This window comes from Anser anser (assembly GCF_964211835.1).
Source record: "Anser anser genome assembly, chromosome: 2".
NCBI classification, from domain to species: domain Eukaryota; kingdom Metazoa; phylum Chordata; class Aves; order Anseriformes; family Anatidae; genus Anser; species Anser anser.
Window position 1 is genome coordinate 131277091 of NC_139721.1, and position 18736 is coordinate 131295826.

At 36.9% G+C, this 18736-nt stretch overlaps 1 long non-coding RNA gene across 1 annotated transcript; it reads right to left on the reverse strand.

Moving 5' to 3' along the window:
* Window positions 1-2331: 2331 nt before the first annotated feature.
* Window positions 2332-14992, reverse strand: LOC310895857. Its single transcript, XR_014581000.1, has 2 exons — window positions 14855-14992; window positions 2332-4519 (listed from the first exon to the last, which is right to left on the reverse strand). It is a non-coding gene; the product is annotated as an uncharacterized lncRNA (long non-coding RNA).
* Window positions 14993-18736: the final 3744 nt, after the last annotated feature.

Genomic DNA, 18736 nt, shown 5'->3' on the forward strand with positions numbered 1-18736 from the left:
CTGAGACACTGTCTCAGTAAGTGATTGCAGTTTTGTGTAGGTTTTGTAATTTAGACCCATACCATCTTTTTTTCTATCTGGCATGACTACAACTTCCCCTCATTTCAGCAGGGTTTTCTTTGATTTCAGCTCTGACTGAGGCAGCCAAGGAAGTTGAGAAAGGAGAGGGGACAGTGAGTCTGTTAGGACAGGAACACAGGGAAACAACTGTCTCTGGAGAATGAGTGCCAGCACAAATCCAGAGAGCGACCGCATTGCACAGAGCAAACAGCATTGCAGAGAAGGCAACAGGGGCAGGTATCTGTGCTAGGGAAGCACTTTAAGATTTTTATTCTGCAGAGAGTAGTCCTGGCATGTTTTTTCTGCTCAGCACTACAGAAGAACATGCATGCACTGAAAACTGCCCGCAAGCCAGTTGATATATTGTTTGCTTTATCCCCTCTTTTTTTTTTTCCACATTTATCCTGTTAAGTGTCCCAACCAGACTGTGTTTACATGTATCCCTAAGCAAGCCACAACTGTTGCTAGCTACATATCATCTTTATAGTCCCATTATCTCCGGTTCTCTTAATTCAGTCTGGCCTGCAGAGTAACTCATACTATTTAACACTTGCTAGTAACGAATGTTCTGAAAACCTTCTTATTAGTGTGCCCTGCATGCAAGAGAGGTGTTTAGCTCTTTGGTTGTAGTGACTTACCTGTTAATTTTCAGTACCAGTTATGTAGAACCAGCTTGAACATAGAGCCTGAGGTACTATCTGAAAAGTAGTGTTTTAAGTCCTAGCTATGCAGAAGTTTTCTCTTAAAAGTTAACATACTATGTACTCAGACAGGAAGGTTCAGAATGTTCTTTAAATATTTTTCCATTTGCACTAATATCATTGAAGATGCTGAATTGGAAAACTGTCTTGTAAGAACAACTACACTTTTGCTTCTTCTAAAGGAAGTTTCCTTAATTATAATTTGTATTCTATTATGTATAAATAACTTTGTAAGGTCCCTAATGAATAAAATACTAAAGTGGAAAAACCTATCTTAGGCATATGTTGTATAAAAGATCTTTCCAAAATAAGTGCATAGTTTTAGTGCATTATTATTTAATCTCCTAGAAAACATTAGGAAAAACAGCTTCAAAACCTACACGGTGCCAGTTTTTATGACCACAAGTGTCAATTAGCAGTTCCAGTGATATCAGCACAATAGTGTTCACTAGAACTCTTTCCCCTGTGCTTCACACAATTATTCTTGCTACGTCCCTATAGCTAAAACACATTCCATCACCAAGATACCACAAAGCTTTAGCAGTTTATCATTTCCCCTAAATAGTCAATAGAGCTGCTAGCTAGTCTATCTGCTAGATATTAAAAGTTGTTCATTTTAGATGTATAAAATATCTCTTTTTTCTGAGGGCATATATTTGGAGCCACTTCACAGTTTCTTTCATAAGGGAGGCTTACTGAAAGAGATATCCTAGAGGCAGCAAGACTCCAGAAAACATGAGTTTTTGATCCAGGATTTCTCTTGTAAGAATTCCCTGACTCTATACTTGGTAAGTTTGGATTTGGACTCTTTCAGGTTATAAAATTAAGGGTGATGTTTCTATAGTAATTGGCAGTCTGAAAGATGGCCCTTCAAAAGTAGTTCAAGGAACTTCAAGGAACACAGGATAATACTTTGAAATAGAATTGGATTTGAAAAGAAAATGAACATTGAACACAGGAATTGAGTGAGGTGGACTCATCCATGTTAAGTAGCAACAAATGTCTGTGAGCTGGTCTGTCTGAACTTTTCAGCTGACCTTCAAGCTTGGCTTAAGGTGACCCGTGGTCTACATAATGGCCCAAGACTAATGGGATTTTTTAATTTTATTTTTTTTTTTCCAAAGTGGGAAGAAATCATTGGTGATCTTGTTTCTACCTAAACCATTTACAATTCTGAAGTTACAGCTGAAGGCTACCTTAATTGGATGGAATGCAACAACTCTTACTTTTTTTTTGTTTTATAGTAAATATTCCCAATATTCCTACTAAAAGTATAGTATAGCACTCATATGATACTCTTCCTAGGAGTACATTGCTACAGAATTGATCAGGTAGATAAAACTGGAGAAAAGGAAAGAGAATAAGCAGAGTAGACGAGGAAATTCAGAAAGAATAATGAGCCAGTAGTTAAAAGATATGGTTATTGAAGAGAAAATTGTAAGTGGCTAAGGAGAAACTTGTTCCCAGTAAAACGATGGTAAAAAAAAGTCTGAAAAAAAAGCCACAGAGTTACAGTAGTAGCTCATTTAATCATGGAAGCTATTGATTCTTAATAATTCATTGAAGAAAGTGACTGTAGGATCTATTGGTCATATGTTGTTCCATTAAGAAAACCTTTTGCAGAGTTGTTCATGACAGTAGTTACTGTGGCAGAGAGCCATATGATGAATCCTAGAAATTTAACTTTGTACGTATGGCTGAGATGCAGCGTCTGGGTACTTGCCAGCTTCTAGGGACTGTAGACATAATCCTTATACAGTCATGTTCTAGATTGTCTGAAAAATGGACAAAGAAAGGGAAAGACACAGGAGCAATGTTCAGCTTGTTTGCTTAAAAAATAGTCTCTTGGCTCTATTATTTACAATGATTCCTTCTCAGTGAAGGCTTCAGGGAAAGGCATACACAGGGAAACCTCTGCCTCCCCCTCCACCACACACTCCTGCAGTAAACTGAAGAAAAAAAAAGAAAGAAAAAGAAAGCCTTTCTAAAAATGGAGACCTGAAAACAAACTGACTATGGGATATTCGTCTTCCTGTAGGAACCTCTCCCCAGAGACAATTGTTTCAGCAGTCCATGTTCCAGAATGTTATGGCTAGGTAATGTTTGTTCAAGATGTATTGCTACTCTTGTATAAAATATTCTGGTCATTCCCATAACATTCTCAATATGTAGCAAGTATGTATTTCATGGTCTCCATTGTTTAAAACCAAAGCTTGAACTAACGTCATGACAACATTTATAGTGGACACAATGAGGTAGTTATCTTCATTAAGGCATAACCTGGTAGTTACCTTCTGCGTGTTTTCCCCTTGCTTTCCTTCCTTTTGTAGTTACACCAATAGAATAAACAGAGCTTGGTGTTTTCTACCCTTCATCTCAACCTTTTCTATTACAGGCAGGACAGAATAAATAAAAATTCCAGTACAATTTTTGTCCTAAAATGTTACAGTTCTTGGTAAGACCTTAATATCGTAGCTATGGACCACTGGAACAACTGCTTTTATTAGATTAAAATGCCATTAAGCAGAAGAATTTCATCATTATTCTGTTCTTGCTATGGATATCGATGCTCTGATGTTGCTGAGTTTGTTCCTTCAGCATCTAAGCTCTTCAGCATCTAGCCCTAAGCAGCTGAATATTTGCTACAGTAACAATTTCACATAGACATGACTAATTACATTAAGCTTGGTGATACTGTCAATTTCTTAGGCTTGTGGTGGCTGGACCAACCTACTGTAATCCTCTCCAAGTTTATTACAACTGCTTTCCATAAGCAGTGCAAACTCAGTGATATACATGCATCAAACTACCCTACAAAAATTTATATATGCCTAACATTCAGTCAGAAGAAAAGATAATTTCAAACATAAAACTGTACTCAGACTTAGAATAGAATTTTCTACAATGAACAAGCACTTATGGTATATGCTGCAATGCTTCAGGAGGTAGGGAAGGAAAGAATATAATGTACTTCTTGCTGTTAATTTACTAACAGTAGGCTTTTTCTTGACATTCATATGCTAAAAGAACTGCCAATATTGGTAATATTTGATATATTGTGCTCATTCAGTTGACTCTCTTCCACAATAACAGCATATTTGCATGCATCCAAACAGAGGTACTCCGTATTTTCAGAAACACTTGATAAAAATGATGTAACTTATAGAATAAGGTTTGAACAGTACTCCTTATTCTAATTCATTTTTGTCTTTATGAAATAAAACATTGTTTTTGAGTAGCTAGGTCATTTCCATCTATAAAAAGCATAGAAATCACTGTTTAGTCTCGTATTTCCCAATCCCTTCAATCCATTTAGCTTAGCAGATGTACAGAGGCACACAGATGGAAACAAATCATTCCTTTTCAAGCTTGTTGTTTAAGAAAATAATCAGGACAGCAAGCTGATGGCACTGTTCCTGTCTTCTTTGAACTCCAACCATTGCAAAGGAGATATGGGGATAAAAAGCACATTAATTTCTAGAAAACCATGATTTCCATGCATCTTGCCTAATTTCCAGTCTATCTTGTTGCCCTAAGTCAGTCCTGTTTAAGTGACTTTCCTCATTGACTCTGAGCAGCATGCTGCATTGCAAGGGCTTCTGTTGAAATTAATTGTTCACCCAAACTAGGGGTGCTGTTAGCATCTGAGTGTGGGTACACATGCTGTCTTCTTCCTATGATGGGATGGGACAAGATGAGCTGCAGTTGTACATCATTTTCTCTCTTCCTTTTCCTTCATTTCCTATACGTAGCTTCCACTGAAGAAACAAAACATCAGTAGGAAAGTCAGCATGCCCTGTGCATCAGGTTAGCTGAACTGCAGGATTAATTGCAGACTACTCCATCACTGTAGTTTAAATGCAATCAAGGAAGAGATATTGCTGAATATCAGGTTAGCAGAAGCTAACCTATTACACATACTTCTGCAATTGCATCATACTATTCTATGTTCTTGGTGATAGGATTCAGAAAAAAGCCACAGTGGTGCTCAATGCTTTGATGAGCAGCCACCTGTACTACAAGATGTACAGATGCTCAGGCTTTTATGTCTTTAAAGTCAGTATTCTGCAAGCCAGTCACTCAGACCAGCAATTGGGTAACAGTCTCAAACAGCAATCATGGCTCACTCAGGAATTTCAAGTGATATTTGGACCCTACAGGACTTTCCTTGTGGGAACTTGTCATGACAAGTTTGCCCTGACAGAGGGCTTTAGAAAAGAAGAGAAATATATATTACTTCATGCAAGGCAAAAAGCATTTAGGAGAAGTTTAAAACAATTCTATACACAAGGGTTCAACCTGCATTTTTTAAAATTCAACTTTGTAGGCAAATCCCACCACTGAAAAGAAAACAATCACCTTGTTTTAAGCAGATAAAAGTGGCACACTTTTGATGGCTTCTCCTTTCTTTTCAAACTTTCTCCTATTTGACAGATTCTTGAGATTTTCTGTTTCCTTTGATCCCAGGATTACTGACTTTTGTACATTGTATTCCTCCCAAGCATTCTTATACCAATACAGCCAACATACAAGCATTTTTCTCTGGAGCTTTGAAGAGGTATGTACAGGTTGTACCATTGTTTTGCCTTTTTTCTTTTTAAAAAACTCTTCCTTTACTGCTTTCTTTTATCTAATTCTTAGCTTTTGAGCAGGCAAACAACAATACAAAGCTAAACCCATTAGTCATTGAAAGTACCTACATCACCCATCATCAGAATGTGTTTTGTTTCTTCTGCAGCTGCACACCGCACAAAAACACATTCATGTAACCCCACACAAATGGGGATGTTTTGAAGGCACAGTGAAAACAAAGAAAAAGAGCAAAAGAAGCAAAAAAGTTGAGTAGAAATATCTTTAATTGCTTTCTTACTGAAATTAAACTGTATTCTTCATGGTATCTAAGGTATAAGTTAATATATGGAAAGTACTATTAGACATGATTACAAAATACACTTCTATTTTGTGGATAGTTCTTAGGACAATGCTTACATGCAGTTTCACTTAGTGTGACTCTTACTGTATTAGTAAACAGAGGCTGAAATTGGAAGACAACAGTAACAGTGAATTGGAAGTGTAGTGGAAAATTACAGGTGTAGTATGCAAGTTGAAAGCTGTTCTTATAATTCAAACTCAAGTGTTTATATTTCTAGAGAAAAATAAGTACCTAAGTTGCATATAGGGTCGGGGGCGGTGGGGGTGGATCAGAAAAGTGATTTATTTGGGTTGAGCAGAAACAGCAATAATTCAGACTTGCCAGAAAAGTCAATACTATGTCCAAATTTCTTTTCCAGAAGAGAAATCCTTCATTTAGGCTTGGGTTAATATTTCCAGCCTCTGAAGCAAACACTTTAAGAAGCACTACAATGCTTTTTTTTTTAAATGTCATAATAAGGTCAGGATTAATGCTCAGTGGATTTGCTGAAATAAATGAAGCTCATCTGCATCATAAATGAACTACATATATCCATCTCTGTTCAAAATGAATGCAGATTTGCCTTTTGTTATGGGTTTATACATTACCTTGCATAATGAATTCAACAAAATACAGGCTCAAATTTCACACACACACTCAGACACTTTCCATGTATTACCTATTCCATGTGAAGCTATGAAACAGGAGTAAATAAGCAGTTTGTATTCTGTAAAATAATTAATAGATTTGAATTATAAGCCATCTTGAAGAGTCAGAATTAAATTGAACATTCAGCTTGAAATCTAGCAAATACAGAATAAACTTAGTTTCCTAGAATACCACATTACAAATACAAATAAAACAATTAACACACAATACAGATAACAACCAAAAGAGCAAACCCCAGTAGCAACATATTGAAGTCCAGGTGCCAAACTGCTCCTGAAGAGCCGTTGTTACTAGGTGGGTTACAATGCAAAGCATGAGAAGAGTTCCCATGGAAATGTTGCTTTTAAGGAATTATTACTTTTATGTGGTTTTGCTGCAAGCAAGCATATGGATAATACTACTACTAATTTAAGTAACTAATAAATAGTTCCTAAGGAATAAACATACTGTACACACCCTTACTAGGCAAAATGCTGTCACGCCCATTAGCTTTTATTCCATATTTTCACCTCTGAGTGAAACAAAGTCAATCTCCTCTGTCAGTTCTCCCCATAGGGCCTCCAATAACCAGTGTTTAAAGGCTTTGGAGGGCCAGAGGCAGTGAGAAGGCATGGAATTTTAGGGGCTGTCATAGGGAACTTCAGATGGCAGCAGGAAATCCAAATCCTTCCCATCAGCCACTTTGGCAAACATTTCCAAAGCTCTGTAGGAGTGAGCTGGGATTCATAAATCCATACATCCCTGGGCTTCAGGTGTAGTTCAGGAGGCTCAGATTTTTAGCATAAATAATGCAATCAGCGTTATTAACAGGTGGTTGTTGGCCTCATTTTGTGAAGAAAGATTATTAATATCAGCATAAACTTGTGTTATGTGTACTAAACAACTAGGTAGTTGTAAAAATTACAAAAACAAAGATAGAATATAGCACTGACACATAATCCTCATGGAACAAGGCTATGCAGTAGGAATAGGCCAATAGCTAATAATATAAAATCATAGTAACAAGTAAACATATATTGTATCATGACAATAAAAAGGAAAGAGTAGCCAGGAAACAAACTATTTCCAAAATCAAACAGAACTGACCTAAGGCTTGGAAGCAATGGAGTAGAAGAGAGGTTAATCTGATCATGCAGCAATCCTTATGACCCCTTTATGTTGATAGGATCATTCCTCTTAAGAGGTATTAAAACCTTTGGAGGAATAAATATGCTAAATTATGCTGACATAAAAATGCTCATCAAGTTTTATATTGCTAGTCTTCAGTAAGCTGCAGATATCCATACTGTGAAGTCTGCCCATGGTACCTCAACTGCCTCTGTATCTGAAGGCAAGGTGCCGATTTTGATTAACCTGTTTCTGCAGGAATTTATTGATTTGTCCCATGTGTTCCCTCACTGCTTCAGTAGTCTTCTCACTTCAGCATTTAGAAGACAATTAGGTTTTCCATTTGCTTCAAATAAAAATAATGCTAGTGAAATATAAACAGTCATGAATGAAACCTGCTTTTAATTAAATTTAAATTAAGATGCCTATAATTTAAACTTTTGGAAGAAATTGAAAAATCCAGAATTTCTTATACATATTGTGAACACAGGAACATGAGTATAAACACTGAAATAAGACTGAAAAGATCAATCAGCTTGGATGCTTTGAACCATCTGGAAGTCAAACAACATTGCATGAGAAAAGCAAAAGGACCATACAAAAGGGAAAATATTTAATGAAAATAATTAAGCAAATGTTTTCCTTTAATTATGATGTATTACTGTTAACGATGTTCACTTCCCACTTTTAGCTCCTACAATTGTCTTCCTTTGTAACATCTAATCACAAAACACAAACTGCCTCAGCATAATTTAATTCTTTTGGGTGTAATAAGCTTAATGCTTTATATAGCAGTGCTAAAACTAACAACTGTATGTGGTCCTGGACATGTGAGGTGTAACTCATCATATAAACCACAATGTATAAATACCCCAAAGTAGACAAAGCTATAAAATACTCTGAGTGCATTTCAGAAGTGTCAGCAAATTGTGTAACACAAGTATTTGTCCAGGAGAACTTTCTAGGCACTAAAAATATATTTACAAAGCATGAATGAAATTTTCCTTTCTCAAGAATCTACAGCATAGGAGGACCATACATACTATACTTTATAAACCCTAAATAATCAGATGCAGTTTCAAAAATATTTGAATTAAACTAAGTTATCAATGATTTTCAAATAATAAATAATTAAAAAATAAAATAAAACCCCAGTTCCTTGATTTTTTCCTATCTGCCAGAAAAATCCCAGTAAAAGTAATAATGCTTTCAAGGGGGAGGGGAAAGACAGCTCAAGTCAAACTGTCAGTAGGTTTGTTTGCCTTTTTTAAGGCCAAAGCAACTTCTGGGTGTACTATCAAATCCCCCATGAAAAAGCAGCAAGCCTTTAGTTTAAAGGAGAAATTTTCTGTGTATAAACGTGTGCTATAACCTTGTAGACTCATAAGGATCAATATTTGCATTAATATCAACAGTTAAATTATCCCTTTACCCCTGCCCCCTTTTTTTTTTCTTTTGAAATATTACATGTATTAAAATAATTTCACAATATCTTTTGAATCTGATTTTTTCATGAAAAAGTTCACTTAAGTTTACTTAAATGAGTCCCATGTCCTTTCCTATTATAAAAGATCAGTTTCAGTATGACTATTTCAAGTGTCAGTAACAAAATTTCCTGCCTATCCATAGTACTTCAGGTTATTAGAAATGAGGCATATTTCATATTCCAGTGCACCTTCTGAATTTGCTGTATTTACTTTTTTTTGCATGATCTGTTTCCTTTGCCTTGTGCAATAAAAAAAATACTAGAGCTATCAACAGACCTGAGCAATTCAGCATTTGTGTCATGATGTAGTTGTGTAGGGTTTGTGTGCAAATAATTCTGTGGGAAAGTGAAACCCATGTGTATGGTTTTTACAGCTATGCAACTTGATGAACTGACATTTGCAAAAACACATCTGAGTCATAGGGCTTCCTATTTTGGGGAAAACTTCTGGAGCCTCACAGTTCACAAAAGAAACCTATGCAGACCTTTTGAGTTGACTGGGTGGTGAGACCAAATTCAACCACTTCCCATCTCCAAACGGGACACCAGTTGTTTCTCCTTTCACTGACATTGTAGCAACAGGCATAAAGTCTAATATCCGGGGAAGTACTGGACTTAAAGGTTATTCCAGACAGAAGCAGAAAGATTTTTTTTTGCATTGAACAGTTGGGAAAATATTGAACGAAGGCGTGAAACAGTAGTCTTAAGGCCAATGGGAGGGTGTAAGGATAATGCCATGGGTGTCTCTCGAGTGTTAAAGCAAAAGAAGCAGATGCTGGGGAATTACCTCCTCTCCAAAATGAAAATTTTGCTTGTCCCATTTCAGCATCTATCATAAAACTTCTGTATTTCATCTATAGTGATTGTAATGCCAAATTGATGCCAAATGCTGCTAATTGTTTTAAGACTTCATTACAAAGTAAAGCAGTTAAGAGAACTGGAGAGTGGAAAAAAACAGGGGTGTGACTATAAATAGTCATTCCTTCACTCAACTTGATACATTTACTCATTTTATTATTTGCACTGAAACAAGGGAAATCAAGCAAAGAAAAAAAAGAGGAAGAATAGTGAGGTTTCCTGGACTTTGTCGGACTTCTTTATTCTCAGAATTTCCTTGTCTTTTTTTCACACAGCATACACACAGAAATACACTGACAGGTCTGCTCAGTTCAGGTTTACTTCCCTTTTTGCTTTACTATAAGAGCAATGATAACAATAATTAAGATATACCAGTCAGCTGATTTCACAAGAAAATCAACAAATTGCTATGGCTGGTGTGCAAAATAGTGACATTAGACAGTCTCCTGTTTTTAAACAACTTTAAAAAAACTGATGTTTAGAGACAAAATGAGTGATACACTTCTAAATTACAGGCAGTCTTTTCCTAACTTTGAAAAGATTTCTATCCTAGTTTAAGTGTTAATTGGTTCACAGAAAAGGCCTTCTCCCATCTTTCTAAATAGTGGTTTCCAAAAAGAAGAAAGACTGAGATCCAAACCTGCTATTCAAACACCCTCAGCACCTGTGCACATTGAAATCCAGGTGTGAAAAGCCCTGGAAGTCTAGTGACACTGCAGACACTGCCCCAAAAGAAGCTGGTATGCAAAACAAAAGTGGATGGCTAAGGCCTATCTGTATTTAATGATATTTATTGTAGTTTTGAGAATCTAAAACAATCTTTTTCCCCCTCGCAGGAGACCCTTCTAAATTTCTGAATGCAGACAGCACCTCTACCCAGGAAGACTGATCATACACTCATTTGCCTTTGGGAAAAAAAATGTATAAATAAAACCACATACATTTAGACCTATAGTTTTCTAAAGAGAGATTGATCTCAAATTCTCAGGAATTTCACCAGCAAATGCAATGTCTTGATCATTAGCTTGTCATGACAACGCAAGTGCAAAACAAACATTTCTTTAACCACCTCCCAAGTCTTCTGTCTTTTGATAAGAAAAAATGCAAAGAGGAGGCTGAGTTCTCTTCCTCCCCCTCCTCCCCATCCATATCCAGAAAGGTTGGAAGCAATCTTACAGGCCTTGCAGCAAGAAGATTCAACAGCTGTAGCCTTTCCATTAGCATCTAGGAAGCCAGGCCTTAAAACAGAATAACCAGCATATAGCCTAAAGAAACTTCATTTAATTCTAAGAGTTAGAAACAGGAAGGGCTGATCATATATTAGAGAATCCAACACTATGCTAAGGTACAGTGTAGTCACCAGAGAGAGTTTTTGAAAGATACAAAAAGAATATCTAAGATAACCTAAAATATATTTAATATGGGAAGAATGTCTCCTGTAATACGACTTAAAATGCAGAAGTGAAAATGAACAATGTTTGTATTCAGCAACCTGTACTTTGATCCTCATATTAGGAATTATTCAATGATTTACCCAACGCAGGTGTACATGTAAATCCCCTATGGGGCTTTTGTGTGCTCTTTTTGCTATGTGAACGTTGTCAAATATGACATTCTGGCCTTTACCTCATGCTTCCATATGGTTCCTGACTGAAGCAGCAAGAGAGACAGCAGACTCCCCAGCACCACGCTGTGACCAGCACTCCTCCAGAGAAAGCTCCCTGTGCAGAGGTACACTCTCCTCTCAGGTGGCTTCCCATGAAATCCTTCAGAAGGAAAGCTTATAGTAAGCCTTTAAAGGGATCAGATTGTGCTCCTGGGGAGGAGTTGCTTTTATGTTCTGTTTTCTCTGAGAAAAGGATCAGCAAAACATCTGCTGTAGGATATGAGGCAGTTAGTAAAAGAGGCTTTTGATCAGCCTAGAGAAGAATCCTAGAAAATACATAGGTAGCATTACCATGCTGCTTGAACATATTTTTTTCTAATTTACCAAAGATAATTTTGTTTTTGCACGTAGTAATGATAGATGACAAAGTTTAGCTTACTCTAAGCAAGAAACTCAATTCTGGGACATACAGTAGTCTGAGAAACCTTAAGTCCTCCCGCTGTAATTATTAAGAGCTAAGAGTGAAAACAGAGTGCTATGGAGTAAGACAGCATGAGGTCATGTAATTAAATGCAGTATTGTAGTATGCACATACCAATGTAGGCTAATGCTACTGGTATCTCTTCCTGCATGATACAGCTCCTCTTTATGAGATATCATGTAACATTTTACACTAAGCAGGCCTATCTACACATTGCACTCTTATAACTCCCAAAATGTACTACAGCCCTCACTCTGTCAGCTGTGGACACCTCAGCTACAGAGCAACCTTACAACAGTGATGCAGTTTTAGGTCTGTTTTCATCTCCTGAGAAAGCATGCCAAGAAGCCTAATAAAGTGGGCAAGCAAAATCAATCCTCAGAGAATATGCCTACATAGTCATATACATTTAAAGTCTGGAAAAACAATACTAAATGAATATTATTTAGGATGTAAAGCCAATTGTTGAAACATAGCTGTAGTAGACTCTGAAAGTGACACTTCAGCTCTGAATCAATTTCTAGGCCCTACACTGTTACCTATTTGCACTGAGGTTTGGTTGTTCACCCTTAAAAATTCCAGGAAAGATAGATGAGAAAGGATACATCGAGTCTTTTTCAAAATTTTGTGACAGTACTCACTGACATCTGGGATTGTTTCCAGTAACAACTGCCCTGAGGAAACAGCACAATCAGCAGCTATGGAGTCCAAAAATTAGAAATTAGTTTGGCATAGAAATTAGTAATCCTGAGGAAAGAAGCCAACTGAAGAGCACTTTATGCATCTGGCATCTGGTGAATAGCTGCTCTGTATGGCATGGAATGATACTGTGGGCAAAGATTTGAAACACACTGGAAACAAGTGGCTTAAAACCAAGCCTTCTAGGGACTGAGAAAGATTCTGTGTTGATAACAATATGGAAAAGCTAAAATATGAGGCTCCTGGGAAAAGGGGGAACCACAAGAGAGGCATCACTAGAAATATGACTGAACAGAATTAAGTATTATTTTCCAAAACCTTAACATGCAGATAAACTAAAAATGTATCCATCTTAGTGAAGACAAAAACTGAGATTGTTAATGCAGTATTATTTATATGACAAGTAGAAAAAAGTTTTAAAATATATTTCTAGAAAATTAAAAAAAAAGAGCTATTTTCAGCGTGAGTGAGAAACATGGACTTGGGATCTACAATATTAAAGAGACTCTGAATAACACTTCGATACAGGGTTTTGTTTTGTGTTAGATGAAAGAAGGCTGTGAATAAATTAATGTTCTTTAAATCCTAATGGGGTTAAGGCAGCAACATGATACAATTTGATTAATCTTTCCAGTAAGGAGTTGAACGCATTTGGTTTGCACTGCCATAAAACAATCACTCTTTTCTAAGTGTTTTTTTATTTTGATGGGGTATCCAATATAACATGATGTGGATTGGTTTAAAGACAGTTGTGTTTGATTATTTTCCTCTTTGTTTATTATGTTCCTACTGTTATTTTAAATAAAAGTATCTTTGCAATGCTGATGAGGACAGATTCAAAAGCTCTAATTAACAAACTCTAGACATGGGCGACTCTAAATGTATACAAATATAGAAGAAGTCTCGAGCCAAATCTGAACATGATGAGTAAATTATTCTAAGAACCATTACTTAAGTATCATCAGCAATGCCAAACAGCAAGGAACAAATTGTAAATTGAAAACATGACCTTATGTTTTCCTTAATTGCAGACACTGAAAATTTAGAGAGCCTGACCCACTAATAATTTTGAGCTCCTAAATCTCTGTTATAGAATCTTTGACATGGGGCACTGGAATAGGCCTGCAATTTCCTTTTGTAACTCCTCTGGCCACTGTTTTTTGGATTCATTTTCTTCATCCACTGTACAGGGAGATACACAGAACTATAACCCTACAAATAAGCCTACAAGGCTCCTTTAGCTTTTAGCAAGAGCAAGTTCTCTAACTTCTTGCACTCCAGCCCATTCCTCAGTTCAACCTCTAATGTAGTTGCCTCTTAAGCAAACAAGGAATCATGTTTTGTCTGGTGAGCTTTTCATGGAAACATCTACCACCTCCATCAGCAGGCACAGAACATTCGCCTACATGTTTGTATTGAATAGGTGTTAAAAGACTATTTTTCTCAGAAGTCAACCCTGCTGAGCAAAAAGAGAGGGCAATATTTCTATTTTGTCAGACTACATGCAATCAGCAGCTTCACATACACAAGGAAGAAAAAATCAAAACAAAAGGCAAGTATGTGGAGAGACCCTTCTTCAGCTGATCTCCAAATCCACATCTGAAGCCCTCAAGCTACCTCTAAAATTAAAAGTATTTACTGATAGCTAAAAATAGTTATTTTTTGCTTTAGGATATCTCAGAGTATAAGAGCCAGGAGCAAGGCCATTCACTACTTTATAATTGTCAAAGTTAGCTTGCACCACTATGGTTGCTGGTGTTAAGAGGCTATTTGTGCCTAACAGAGAGAAACTACCCTCAGCTGATCCTTGAGGGAAGTTTCTTGCAGCCTAACCTTCCTAGCACAGATGCCTGGTTCACCTTTCCGAACACTCAGGCAAGCTCCCTCTGCTGGGGACTTGATGCGCTTCATAAGGGAGAAATGCAGGCCTTGTTTTGTAAGGCAGAGCCCTCCTTCAACATTGAGGGAACTCCTTGCTCATTTCTCGACAGAGCCAGGGATCAGGAATAACTCCTATTACTCACAGTATAGCCAGACTTAGAAAGAAAGAGAAGCATTTGTTTATAAAATTTCCTTCTGGTTGTTGTTTGTTTAAGATGTATATTTCAGTAGATGTATAGTGAGCTGAAGAAATTAGTCTTTTAAGGCAGATTTATAGCCAGCACCACCACACTGACATTGAGTTCTGCTACATTTCAGCAAAACATATTTGTTTTGGTGTTAGCATTTCAATTTAGCATTCTCTAGACTCTGTTTAGAAAAAAAAAAATCTCACCTGTGGCTTAGTAAAGAACCAGCTTCCTCATAAGCCCATTGAGGATACTGAAATCTGCTGTCACTGATAAAGGCAGAGTTTCCTTGAGCATCTATCCTCTCCTGGCAGGCTACAGCCTCATGAGCTAGGCATTACCCTTCTCACTAAAGATAGTAGAACTGTCAGCTTAGGCTTTTATATGCCAGCTGATATTTTTCTTGGTGTCCAGCTGAGCCCAATTATAGGAAAAAAGCACGAGGATACTACTCAGATGCCTGCAGTGCCAGGTTAATAGCCTTGCCCTTCCTGACGCCTTTCCACCAATAAGAAAGCAAGTTAATTAGTTTAACTATTAACTGCTACTCTATGAGTCAGGATGAATCCCCTGAATAACAGTCCAATATCCTTTATTTCTTATCCAGGTCAGAAGATGCTATTAGACTGGCAGTTCATGCCTCTCATTCTCCAGCTGTGTGCTGATGATTTAAATGTCTGTCTTTGAAGAACCTTTTCTTTGAGAAAGGAAAGGTTGTCTCTAAAAAGGTGGCTGATACCCCCCTCTACACTCTTCCCTTTTAAAAAATCACTGCCATTGCACAGTGTGCACTTGCCTGGATGTATTTCAGACCAAAGCAGCCTAGTAACGTTTTACGGCTTACTCTCTTGATCCATTCATTTGTCTAACTAAAACATCTAATTTACCGTTTCTGGCAGAGTGAATGCTAAGGCATATCAGCTTTGAAGTAAAAACTGAAAATTCTGCCATTTCTTGACATTTATACCACAGAGATGTTCAACCACTTGATAGACAAGACGTTACTATATTTGTTAATCAGATAAAATGACGGAAATCCAACCACGACTGAAAAATTGTGTTTGCGTTCTAATACTGAGTTCTCACTGATACAGCCGAATAGAGAAATATAGATCTGAAACTAAACCCATTGCTTCAGAAGCTGACAAAATCTTCAGTGCAATTTCTCCTCCCACTATATCTTTCTGTGCTTTTGTGGCTTTTTAAATCCATAGGCTCACACGCCCACACAGAGCAACTAAATGAATCATTTTCCTCTGCGACTTCCCCCATGTCTACCAAGATTTATATATTTTTTTTAATCTTTTAAAATTGAATAACCAAAGACTGTTAGCAGTTGTATGTATATAAATTAAGAGAAACAACCAAGGAAATACAACTTCTAAAAATGCCACTGATGGCGTAAGTTCCATAAAGGGCTTCAAATGAGGTCATACTTGCATTTAAAGACAGTGTGTGTTATGCTGATCAGACCACCAGTTCCCTTTCCAAGGGAGGTTCCCTGTTAAGAATATCTGATCACTTCCATATACGAGAGCAATCCCACTGAGGTAACAGGCATATATGATTGTAAAGTTTGGTTCAGCCTACTGAAATATCTGAGAACAGGGAAACACCCATTTTACTCCACAGCTGCTTTCTTCGAGCATCTCAATTCAAAAGTGTTCTAGTACTGCTGGCTAATACCAAGAAAACGTACGTGATACTCCTACAAACTCCGTGAAAGTGTACTCCATTCCATACTATAAAAAAGAAAGAAGTCAAAGAAAAATAGCTAGAGAAAATCGTGACACAATGTTGGGGAAAGCTGTAACCTATGATGAAATAAAGTCTCTTAGGATCATAGCTGAATACATCAGTCTGACCAGCAAGCTGCTTACCAAACAGAATCCACATTTCTCTTTTCAGTAGTAGGAAGTAGCCAAAAAAACAAACAAAAAAAACACACCCAAACCACCAGGATATGTGAGCATATATATTATGTCTCATATTCTCTAAAATCTAGAATGTAGTTTGCATTTAAATTTTTATAATTAAGAAACAAAGTTGAGATTTCCTGTGGACAAGATATCATACCATGTGTTACCTATATGTGTAACACTAATTTTAAAATACTATTTAAATATGAGTAAAGTGCCACTTTCAAACACAATTTTTTCTCTCTTTTCTTTTGAAAGAGGTATAATTTTTTCCTGTGTTGAAAAAAAAATCATGATTTGTGGGCAAAATTTCTTTTCAACTGTATTTTGTATGGTACGTAGAGCAAGGACAGCATGTGCATCTGACTGTTTTTGTTTGTTTGTTGTTTTGTTGCTGTTTGATAGGAGGAGCTGTGACATTTGTGTTAAATGAGTAAGGCTGAAGAAACAGAAAAAGAGACAGCTACATATGTGTGTACATTGATAGGATGAATACCCAGTTACCTAGAGCGAAGTCTGCTGCAAACATTGCAGCATTACCTGTCCCTTCTAGACAATTGCAGTGCAATTGCTTGGGATAGCTAACAAAACAGACAGAATGCTAGCCATAATGACTACCGAGGAATGCTTATAAACAGTGAAATTTGTAACTGTGCTAGGAGCTAACACACTATTTTCTTCTGAGAATTCACTCAGGGTAGATCACGTGAAGAATTTGAAGGGAGCCATTTAAAATACAAAGATGGATTTCATGGAGATTTGCCTTTGTGTTGTTTAGACTTAGAAAATGCATAGACATTGAAGAGGGCTTTATTTCTACAGTGCTTACTATTACTGACCGGAACTACCACAGTCTCCTGTAAATAGCTCATCTTTCTGCTGTTTTTTTCAAGGTGCAGAGATTTTACCTTTAGAGATGGTTAGGAAATGGCTAAACATCTCCCAGCTCATTTTCTAACGAAGAATTTGTAGCAGGAAGATAGTGGTCTGTAAATACAAATTTTCACTGTTCCTCTCCCTTTCTTTTCACTTTCACTATGCAAGAAGCAAATTTCTTATTCATTATAAGCTTTTTGATTAATTAGGTAAACAAATTAGCTAATACAGTTTAAATAGCTACAACAAATAGAGGTATATGATACCAGAAAATGTTGTCAAGTTTCTGCTGACTGTAATCACTGCAGTGAAGCGTACCTCTCCTTCCCTTCATTATCAGTCTGGGTGCCCGGTGCTTTCCCTAACGCAGTTAAACATATCATTGCAACCACAACACTCAGGTTTCACTGGAACAAATGATAATCTTAAAGCAATTCATTACGATTTCTACCCTTTCAGGTGACAGCCAGGCAACTGGTTTATATCTGTGCCATTTAAATAAAGTATCGAGTAATTTGGAGGAAACAATGTACATACCCAAAAACTAAATGTGTGCATAGAAGAAGAAATCTTTGGTTTGAAGTATTTTGTAAGGGGTTTCTAGTTTTCTCTCTGCCCAGATTAAGAACTGTCTTCAGCACGACTGCAAACAGGCTTTCTGACAGGTGGGAGTACGAGCCAACAGTGGAGTCTTTACAATGGTGAACTTGGGGGCTTCTCTTTTTCTGCAAAACAGGTGTTACACAGCAAGCAGCAATACAAGCTCCTACATGATGATCTGCTTCCAGTTTGGTGGGTGAAAGTTTAGCTCATTCTTCCCTGTTCTTCCACATTTGCTGGCTGACATGACAGCTAAAAAACCTTGGAGGGATCATTTTCTCTTTAGTTCTGTCAGTGATGTACTATGCTGTTTATACACTGGAAACAGGACTGAAATATAACCAATTTCTTATGTGATAGCAATTGTCAGGCAAGAATGTTCTGGTAACTCAAAATCAGGACTGAAGAAAAATATAAAAACATTTTGACAGTATTTCTTATTCATCCAAAAACGTGGAAAGCCCTTAACTGAGCAAGTAACAGCAGCTGTCTGGGGAGATAATGATGCCTACCACGAAAACAAAACAAAGCCAAAAAAGCTTTCTTTAAGTATTTTTCTTTTATGAATACCAAAAATGCTAGAAAACATTGTATTAATACTTTTAGAACCTTTGTTTGCATTAAATACAAACATGTTGAAGTTGCTGGGAAGATACGAGCATATAGCGATCCAACTAAGGCAGCCTGAATTTC